Raw genomic sequence first — 11642 nt, 5'->3', positions numbered from 1 at the left:
AATCATTTAGTTGTTCCAAAATTGGGATCAAAAATGGTTCAGCTAAATAGTAAACAGCATTCAAATAGAGGCATGTTCCAGTGTCTGGTCACTGGTCAAAGAAGGTTATCAGAAGGAGGTCATTTGTAGAGAGAGGGGCACCATGGCCATTTTTCTGACATATGGACATGAGCTCTTTTAAGTGATTTACAGAGGCTACAATGCTTCGACATGCATCCTTGAAAAAGGTAAGATCTCCAGTATCATGTCCTTTGTAAGTGCTCATAATGACCATAGCTGCCGAGAAATATGGTGCTACAAATCTCTCATCCGAAATTCCTAATCCTAAGTATCGAATTCCCCTGGCTGCAGTTGCTTCTGTTGGTGTCATCAGCTGGATGGAAGCAGAAAGTGAGAAGCCAGCAGAGTCTGTCAAGTGACCAATAAGATTGACCTTCTTCTCTGCACAGTCTTTTCTCACTATCTGCCAGATTTTTAACAAATGACTTCCACAGTATCCCTTCTTGGGAGTGGGCCACATCAGATATACCAGGAATTTTTCAGAGATTCCAAGATGGGAAAAACATTGGGAAATTCTTGGGAGAATATTGGAGTTTTATTTTAACACCAATGTTGGAAAAAGATATACATGGAATCGTGTGTTGCTGTGGTTGTAGCCAATCAGAACCAGGTTATTTCGATCTTTCACTACCCAACAGATTGGTATCTTTCATCTTGCTATCCTCCTTCTAGATATAACTGTGAGAAGAGATGAAGATGTTTTATGGATTCTGAGCATTAATTGCTGTCAAAAGAGGTGCATGAGGAAGTTGTTTGTTGATGATATTCAGCATGCTGAAGTTCAGTTCAATGAAAGAAGACAGACTTGTAAGAGGAACTTTATGTTGGAGTTCTTGCATAATCACAGCCATGTTAATGACATTGGAGAATATGAAACTGAATTCTTCATAAGGGGGAAGAGTGTATGCAAAGGAGCATGGCTTCTATCTCACAACATGAATAAAGAAACTTTTCGTAGAATTCTGAACAAGTTCAAGGACGGTGTCTTAGTTTTGGAACATGGGAACAAAGGGAAGAACACTGTTATGGCTAAGACTGCAGAATGTATTTCTTGGCTTCAGTTCTTTGTTAATTCCATTGGTGACCATCAGCCTGACAAAGGATGCATTCACCTGTCATCATGTTTCAGTAGGAGTGACATATATAGGAAGATGTTGGAGGAGAACACTGCATTGAATCTGCCAACTGTTTGCCTTTCCCACTTCTACAATATTTGGGAAAAACATTTCGCTCATGTTCTCATACTAAAGGTATGCAAAAAGACACTGTACTGGTATACATAAGAATAATTACTATGATTAATTAATATTATTATATCATCATATTTGCAAAGGCCTAGTAGCCAAGTAGCCTCGAAGAGTTATAAAGTTACACGGCAACCATCACACAAGAGTCTCACTTTTCATTGTAGTCTATTTCAACCCTGTATGAGTGTGATAATCTTCTTCTGAACTGTGTCGAAACTTTCTGGAAATTTGAAGTGTAGAGGTTATTAAAGCACTTCGTTTCTTTCTTTAAATTTTATTTACTTTATTTATTTAGTTTACAACACTTACAATAATATTATTACAATACCAACAGTACTTACATTAGTTACAATGCTACCCCTATTACAATCAATACTACACTACTTACACCAGGTGAGGAAATTACAATTTTAGAGAGGTAGACGTCACAGCACATGCAGATTCTTCGGTTAGATTTTGGAGTTAGAGTTGGGTAATAACAAAAATAAAAAATGCAAATTTTCAATAATCTAACCACATATCCTCTCCACGCAGTAAAAAAAATAACTGAATAAATAAATTGTTATAATAATGGTTTCCAGCACTGAATACAACTGTTTTGACTTAGCTGAGTATGTATGGGATTCCATAATTGTTATTATTAATAATGATTTACATCATTTCTGCTTGGACTTTTTTATAGATCATATAAGGGTATTAATCTTTAAAAAAATATTGGTCTTTATTATTTTTCACAGGAAAACCGTTTCACTAAATGTACAGATTGTGCAAAATATAAACAAGAGAAAGAGAGAACTATGGACAAAGCAAGAAGAGCAGAAATTGATCGTTTGTTGAAGCTTCATCTTGAAGTGGTTTGGTATATACTCTCATTTATGATTTTTCTATTAAGTGGGCTTGGGTCATTTTTTGCATTTGAAGCTGCTGAAGGTAGCAGACACAGATTTTTATTATCAAATAAGGAGCCACAATCAAATTGTAGGAGGAAGATGAAGATGTCAAATGATTAATAGGCTTAGTAAATTGAGTACATTAATTAGCACACTCAAAGACAGACAAAAGACTGGAAGTAACCTTGCTGCTGATAACACTAATCAATAGGTGTTCTCAAAAATGAATGAACTCTTGACTTGTTTTTGGCATTAATAGGAGGGTCTCTTAGTGTGGAACTCATGTTATTAACTTGGTTTTATATTAGGCAAGAAAGAAGAGCTTACTACCTTCATAGGTACAAAGCAAGAAAATACCCAGAACGTTACATGGCTAGCATTGCAGATGGCATGGATCAACATATCACCAATATACTAAAGCTGAGAAGAATTAGCAAGGCCATGTCTGCCCTCACCACAGTTGGCCCCCCTCTTGTTGGTTCTATTGTACACAGTGGCCAGTCATCATATGGCAAAGACGTTTATGGATCATTTGACTATTAGCAGTTCCCACATGATGCCAACCTAACAATGACTGTGCTTCTGGATGTGCTAGTATACTGGACAAATAAATACTTACTGCCTCCCGTCTTATATCTCCAATTTGACAACTGTGTTGGAGAGAACAAAAACCGGTACATGTTTGCCCTGCTTGCACTTCTCGTTGAGGAACAGATTTTTGAGAAGGTTTGTACCAGTGGTAGTTTCAGTCAGTTATTTCACTTTGAATTAGGGTTTGCACTTTTTTAAGGAGTTCAAATTCCAAGATTGTGCATAGCTCAGGTGTTAATGAGTTCCAGAGTGAAGGTGCAGCCACTGTGAATGATTGATCGCTCATTGTCTTCTTAGTTATACGCTTGAACGGGACAAGGAGACAACTATTGGTAGGTTGCAAGGTATACTTGGACCCAGATTGTAACTGAACTAGATTGGTAATATAGTCTGACGCAATGCCATGTAACTCATAAAAATAAATAAGAGAACCTTTTACTGGGTGCGCTCCTTAACTGGAAGCCAGTGTAAATCAAGAAGTAGCAGCCTTATATTTTAGGATATTACTCAGATCAAATTTGAATAAATTAACAACCTCTTTCTGCCCAACTCAGACTGAAACTGACAATATGATTGCTTGATAGAAACTCGTCTTTATTCCATTTATCCTTGCTTTGACACTGCAATGATTAATTTACGGGATGTTTTATAATTTTCGATGACTTTCCAGGCCTGGAAAAAGAAATTCGTAAATTTGATGACTTTCCAGATTTTCCATGGCCTGTATGAACCCTGTGAATTGAATACAACAAAATTCATCAATACAAGTTCCAAGTGCATAATATGAAATATTGAGTGACTTATCCTAAAGTAAATTGCTGCAGAGAAAGTGTCTGAAGCAAATTGATTATGAGACAGTAGATGTCAATATCAGGGGCTGGTTCCCAAAGATTGATGGCAGTTTAACTATTACATGTACTGGTAATTAGTATTAAGATTACAACTCTGTCAAATGATGCATCAGGTTCTCAAGCAAATACCAGGTAGCAAATATTATTATTGTTTTCATTTGCCTTTTTTCCTAGATAAGAGTAAATTTCCTCCCTGTTGGACACACGCATGAAAATATAGATGCATTCTTTGGAGTGTTCTCAAAGTTTTTGGACAAGTGTGATGTATATGTCATTGAAGGTGAAAAACTCTTGTCATATTCTATTTTTACTCTACTTTAATGCCAGTCTCCTCACCTTGTTGATAGTAAGCATCCCCAGGATGATGGTAATAATAATAATAATAATAATAATAACAACGAGAAGGATATACTGTTAAAGTGATTCCAATGGTTATTGGATGTCTCGGAGGAAAAATGAAGGAATTGAAAGTCAATATGAAATGAATATTTGCTAATGATAAAGAAATAGAATTAATAGCACACGAGATACAACTGTAGCTAGAATTAATAGCAAAGGAGATGCAAAAGACAGTATTGGGGGAAAGCGAGTCCCTCATTAGAAAAATGTTATCTGGACTGTTGACATGAGGTGTCTTTATTATTTAGCTAACAAATTTGGTGTTAAAAGTCTCCCTCCCCCCACCAAAAAAAAAAAATCCTTTTTCGAATTTCACGGTTTGGCAATAGCGAATGGGAACTTAATTTTATTCTCTTTCACACTTGGTTTTGATTTGTATTAAGTTGTATGATGTTGAAGGTAATGAAAGCAATGGCTATTATCGATACCTACGTTGTCTTTTAACCCTAATTTTCATCTAACTTTTTTAACATCTTTCAACAAGTGGGATGTATAGGGGAGACAACTAGGCCTACTATATAGCGATGACCTTTCTTATATTCTAGATATATTAAGTATATTTCAAATTTATTTTATAGGAATGGGAGAAAATTGTAGAGTTGGTTAATTCAGGAAATAATAATTTTTGTGTTTTTTTAGACTTGCTTAGAGCACTGTCATCATGTATGAGTAATCCCTCTCCAAAGCCATATAAGCTGCAAGTTGTGTATGATATACGATCATGGGTTGAGGAGTATGCAGAGAAATTGCATGCACATACAGTACCAAAATGTTTCAAGTTCAAGTGCAATGACGCTGGGAAAGCTGAGATGTTTTATAGGAACTAGAGCCATGAAGAGTGGCAGGGGCCAGTTGTTATCTTGAAGGTAAATTTGTATCATTTTAAACTAACTGTCAAAATAGAGTACATGTATGGTCAACTATCATCATGATGATATGAATTGTGTCAGATCGTAAGCAAAATGCATTGGTTTAACCAGTTGATTTTAGTTGATAAACACATCAATATTGAGAAGGCTTAACATGTACACATCATTATATCAAAATTGCAGTAATCCAACAACTGATAGGAAGATTAGAAATTAGACCACCAATGTAAAGTTAACCTTCTTTTGTGCTTGGGTGCAAAGACATCTTTGTATGGACTCAAATTGTTAGACTTGTTGACTTAAGGGATCTTTTTTTTGTGTGTGTGTATGTGTGTTCAGTCTTTACCTATTGGAAAGCCCAAGCTTGTCACTCCCTCACTAGTAAAGTTGGACATTGAGGCTCTGAGACGCGACATTCCCAGGTATCACCAGAACACGCCAAAGAAGCAGCTGATGTATGGGAAGGGTGGTTCAGTCATCTGGATGAACTTACGTGTGTTCCTGACAGTTACTGTTGGCCAATCGACAAATTAACACAAGCAGCTTGGACAGCACCAACCCCTCCTGCAGCCCAAATCTCTCCTGACTTGTTAGAGTTGCGAGACAGAGAGACTCGGCAAATTCAAGAGGTGAGTCCACAAGCATGCATTTATCGTAATTTTTTTTCTTATTTGTTTTTTTTTTCGTTTGCCATTACATGTGACCGGGAATGGAAAAACGTACACTAACGATTTTTCGTTTAACCGTAAAAAAAACTCTAGGAAACAAAAATCGAAACGATTCTTATTATCGTTTATACGGATGACTGTCGTGTTTAATTAAACGGTTGGCCAAAGTCCAAATTTATACGAATTTCCAAAAGCGTCAAACGCTTGCGGCCGAGGAAAAAACGAAAAGCTGAAATGAAGAAACGGTGTTAAGCAATATTTTTAAACGGACAACTTAAAAGTATCTCAAGAATCATTCTGACTTTTCGCGTAAGATAGATATTCCGACCATCTTTGTGTTCTTTTTCACCCAAATCAAGCTCCACCAGCGAGTCTGTTGAATTTTCTAAGTGATTGTTATCCTCAAGGGAATAGGTGGTTTTCACAGAGACGTCATCAAATTCTAAAATCAAAACCGCAATGTGTTTGAAATTTTATCTTTCGGAGGTTGAATATGACCTAGAAGTAAGTCTTTTTTCAAGTTTCGAGTTCCTGACAGCATTTTTAATTTCCGAATGGTCACCTTGCGTGACACCATGATATAAAGTTATTTGGTTGAAAATGCCTATGAATCTCGAGAGTCTGAGCGTTTCAAGTACATTAGGTCATGCACATGTATTTTGTCTCATGAGCGAAAAGTAAGCGCTTTTATCGCTAAATGAATTCCAGATATTCTGGCCGCCATATTACCAACGTGGCGGCTCGGTACAAAACTCTATAAAGTTGCGTGAAACGCTTCGACAAATAACTCAGAAACTATGTACTGCACACACCTGAGAATTGGTGAAGTACTTTATAAATGTGTCTCCTACAACATTCCAAGTTTTTGGCGTATTTCATCAAACGGTTTCGATTTTTTTTTGTTGCGTGACAGTGGGAACGATCTATTGAACTGGCCCCTTGGTGCGCACTCTTTTAAAGGTCCAAACGTGGCATGACAAACCGACAAAAAGCGAACTGTCGGTCATTATGCCAATGTTAAATTAAAATGAACAAAATCTAGACTTTGACTTGACATTATGATCACTTAAATCATTGAAAGAAAGAGATGCTTTGATTTTGCAGTTATTTTTCCTACGAAGGGGCTATATGACTTTGCAGTTATTTTACCATTACTAATGCTCCTAAAGGTCCCGCTTTCAATCGATTTCTTTAAACTCTTCCAAGTTTTTTTTCCGAGTCTTTGTTAAAAGTTCGCGCACACAAACACTTCAAATGGCCGGAAGATTGTGTTGCGTGATTCAGTCATCCAATTGAAAAAAAGGTATTTTGATATTCTTTTCATGAAAATAAACTGAGCCACGTTGAAACAGAATTGTCTTCATTGGACACTTTTCTCAGTCTATTGTTATCTAGGCAATTAAAGCACGCATCCGAAAGTCAGAGAATTTGCAGAATGTTGTAATTAAGAATGTTCCAAAATGCCAGGTCTCTTGTTTCCGCTGTTCTTTCGGAGCAGAAACAACCGCCGTCGCTTTGGCAAAGCATATTACTTTTCTTTCTTATCTTCTACTTTTTTCTTGGAGTAAATTTGGTGAGCTTCATTCATGGAAACTGAGTTTGTGGTTATTTTGTCGAGGCAACTTGTAATGTCTCGTGTAACCATGAACTTGTTGATTTCAGTGATGTTGACATGTTTATGCGAATTTATTGCGTGGCCGCGCTTTGTTTCCTCAAAGTTATAGGGTCCAAAAATTCAAGGAAAACGATAAACTCAGTCTTTCCATGGAATAGTCCCTTATCAAACTGTTTAATTTAAATGTATTAATTTATTTGTCAGTTTTTGGTTTTTCATTTCAACTTTACTGTAGATCTACACTGGCCGCTATAGAAATCCACGGCAAAGACAAGATCCTGTGGAAGTGACTGAAAACTTGCATCCTGTTTTGTGGCTGTATTTTTGGAAAATTATGATAAGATGCCAGTACTTGGAAAAGTATTATCTGTTGGGTAAAATACATTTTCAGATTCATTACTGGAAAGGGTCATATGGTGAAAAATGGTCACCCCAACATCTTCCGCAAAGGAGAACAGAGCCTTGGCTTGAGGACTTGCCGAAATCGTGTATTGTTTGCTGTGATTTTCACCTAACAGAAGATAGCAGACTAATGCCATCTACTAAAACATTTCTTAAAAATAGTTATGCTGCTCTTAGAGAGTGTGTGTAACCAGGATGTGGATTTTATTTTTGAAGACCCAGTGAATTAATTAACCCTTTGACGTAGAAACCAGCCAAAACCGGCCAGACTTGTATTTTACTCTGTCCAGACGATTTTAATCATCAATGGGTTAAAAAGTTCCACAACCACCTTAGTCATTGCATTTGTATGTAGTACAAAACGGAATTATCAAAACACTTTGTCTTTTGAAATGAAATACAATTTGCCTCTGTGAGAGAGTTTCTGCTATTTTCTGTAAACTGTATATACATATGAATGAAAAGTTATTATTTAGTAGACAAATAGTGGTTTGTACACCAAAGCTGTTCTTTCATAGTGGGGGTCAGGGGGTTGACTTACTCTGCGCACATGTAGTTAGTTTGCGGCACCAGTCAAGGATGGCCGCAGTATTTCTGCGGCACCAGTTAAAGATGGCCTCAGAATTTCTGCAGCAGCAGTCAGAGATGGCCTGAGAATTTCTGTGGCTCCAGTCAGAGATGGCCTCAGAATTTCTGCACCACCAGTTAAAGATGATAATTTATTCAGTCAAAATATACATAAAAACAATAAAAAAAACAACTTTGGAAAACCACAAAATAGTTTGGAAGGCGTTATAAGAGTAAAAATAGAGACCTGTAGTTAATATGGAATGCAACAAACTGCAGTTGAAGATCCTCATGGTTTTCAACATAATTTTAATTGTTGTGAATTTAAACAAAACACATAAGTGATTCTCAGATATTTTCACTGACCACTTCATTCATTGTGACAAATAAACTTACTTCCCAATGTTAGCCTTTGATTGTAGGCAAGACAGACATGCTTCATCAAATCTCCCAGACAAATGCTCCTTGCAAGCCTACACATATGCACAGTGAAAAAAATTATATCGGTAAAAAAAAAACTCGTTTTCTCTATTGAGTCTGTATGGGTACAATGTATCTGGGTATAGGTTGCTTGTTCTTACGCTTATGGCACAAGTGGGAACCAGGTTTTAAACTCACACAAAAAGTGAATCTCTCATTGACAGTTCCTGACAACAAACACTTGTAACTTAAAATGATTAGCTTGCATGTGTTTGACTCTAACGTACTCTCAAAGCTGTACAAAACACACAGCATTCAACATCAAATCCTTTGCCTCCTATAGCTAATTGCTCCCTGCAAGCACTTTTATCCTCTCCATCTTCATGGATCTTCTGTATGAGCAGTAACAGCGACTTGTAATCTAGTGTCACTACAATGAAATACAGTTCAACAAAATCACCATTAGAATCAATATAGGACAAGGAATGGAGCTTCATTCAAAAGAATATATGTTACTATTTACCCATGAGGTTAACAATGATTGGAGTTTTCCTGCTGATTTTCTCATGTCTCCCAGGGCCGCTACAGGATAGTCCGAATGGTACAAGGAACTTTAAACTAAAGTAAGGTAGAAGTACAACAAGCCAGTGCGACGATCATGCATGAGGGTCAAAAAGCACTTACCGATAAACTTGGCCTTGTACCATTTACCATCAACAGAAATGCCTCTCTCTTTAATGACATTTTTCTCATAATTTAAGCGCTTGATAAGCTTTGGTAATTCATCCCTATATTTAGAAGAAATTTTATTTTAAAACAAGTCAACATTCAAACTTTTACATTTGAAAAATGAAAATGACTATTTTCAAATATTTAAAGGTTTCATGTTTACATAAAAATTAAAAAAAAACCCAGAAAAGATCAGCATGGTTCCAAAGTTTATACTTGCTCCTAGCAATGGGGAATGTCAGTATAGATTAAAACAAACGGGTTAATAACTGAATTTCCTCCACCAACCTGTTTTCTTTACAGTTTCCAATAGCTAATGGATAAACTGAACCACTCCTCTCTGAACTCGAGTGGCTAAAACTGACAGCGACCACTCCAACAGAAACCTGATCTTTACCTATTAAAAATTTCATAAGAAAAAGGATTTGAAAGAATGCATGATAAGAACTACAAATATTTTTTAGTTCAATCTGTCAGCATGCTATCTCTTAAACATACAAAAAAGTAATAGTCAATTTATTGGTTGGTCTCTTCCTGATGTCATGCCTAAAGTACACTACCTATTTAACGTATTAAAAGTTCCAGTTCTACTTATAGCCTCGCCTTCCCCCCCCCCCCCACCACCACAAAAAAAAAATGAAATAAAATAAAATAAACAAATAAATAAATAACTATATTAAAAGCAAATAAAATATTAATAATCATAATAAATAAAACAAAACAAAACAAAGACTGCACAACATTCCATTCATGCCATCGGGTTTAGAGTTAGACAGTGAAACTGAAAGAAAATTATTTTCGCAGATGAAACTCTGTCATACACATTACCTGCAAAAGGGCGCCCATCTAACTTGATGTTAAAAATCATTGTCGGGCTTAGCATATCATGAAGTCTGGCTTCTCTAATTGCCCAAACAAGAGCAGGGGCCAATCCTTCTGAGTACCCAGTAATGCCACAATCAGGGTCAAGGGCATTTATTTTGACCAAAGACTGAGTGGTTGAAAATACCATTGACTTGCAGGCTTTGACCATGTTTTTTGTGAGAAGACACTGCAGGTCTGTTTCTTTCTGCCATCGAAATAAACAAGAAAAACATTGGAAATTTAAAAATGTGTCAGAATGGGACCTCAAGTAGAAGCTTACATCAGCACAAATTCTGCTATTCTATGAAATCCTACGAATTTAAATTCAAACTCCAAAGTTACATATACAAATTTGCAGGTTCCCATTTGTTTTATGAAATGTACCTCACATAGTCCCAGATTTGTCCATTTTTGTGAACTATTGATAACCTATGTCCTGGGGGGTTGTGTGTGTTGGGGGAAAGGGAGAGGAAGGGGGGGTAGATTTTGAATGGCAGATTAAGTTTCAATTCCACACACCATTGTCTCTTACAGAATAATTAGGATAGTACGTGCATTCTCACTGGTCAATAGCTGTGTTTAGATGAGAGAATGGAACACGGCTGTGACATCACACAAATTTTGATTGGTTATGTATTGTCAGACGTGCGTTTTGATTGGTTGGTAGGAAAAATGAGCGTGTGTCAAGAAAATCTGCAATCAAGAAGTTAAAAAAGCCAGCATTTTCCTTCATTTGTTGAATTGTCTTTGACAAAAATTTCATAAAAGCAAATGAGGACCTAACAAACTCACCCCACTTCTTCCAATGTTTAAAAAGTTCAACACTGTTTGCCAGCCATTGTCTGGTAACTTTACTTCAAGCTTGACATAGAGCTGCACCCAATCCAGAACTCGCCATGCAGTTTCTTGCTTCTGCCGTATTTTGGGGGAAAACGCAAATTCTGATTTAGATCTTATTCCTTTCTTTTCGGCAACAATTTCTACAGCTTGTGAAATTGATGATTTTGCTAACTGCTGATGCTCTTCTCTGCCATAAATAAAGCCGTACCCTAAAATGGAGCCTAAGGTACCATGGGATGAAGCACTCCTAATCTGCTCCAGAGCTTTGCCACACAGTGATTTTAGTTGCCTTTTCTTGTTTATGGGCCCAAGGGAAGTTGAAGACGCGATGCTGTCGATCGAGCTCAACGTTCCAGAGGAGTCTACGAATTGCGATGACACATCGGGTGTATTAGGTGGAGTTTCCAAGCTAGCTGCCACTATCGAACTTTCAATGTCTCTAACCTTTTCCTGATAAAACACAAGTTCCCTTTCCAAAACTACAATTCTTCGCAATTTTGGTGTTTGAGCGTGAGCCTGTGCACCGGGAAGGCTTGCAGCACCGAATTCCTCGACATCAACATTGTTTACTGCCTCCATAACTCGCTTGAAAACATCTGAATATAGAAATCCATCACATTCAGACGATGA

The 11642-nt window shown here is 36.9% G+C and overlaps 1 pseudogene; it reads left to right on the top strand.

The window, feature by feature from the left end:
• The first annotated feature begins 266 nt into the window (after positions 1 to 266).
• On the top strand, positions 267 to 7782 carry LOC137968750 (uncharacterized; annotated as a pseudogene).
• Positions 7783 to 11642: the final 3860 nt, after the last annotated feature.

Source organism: Montipora foliosa, chromosome 8 (genome assembly GCF_036669935.1).
Source record: "Montipora foliosa isolate CH-2021 chromosome 8, ASM3666993v2, whole genome shotgun sequence".
Lineage (NCBI taxonomy): Eukaryota > Metazoa > Cnidaria > Anthozoa > Scleractinia > Acroporidae > Montipora > Montipora foliosa.
Note: the sequence above shows the minus strand (reverse complement) of the source record. Positions and strands in the feature narration are given on the sequence as shown.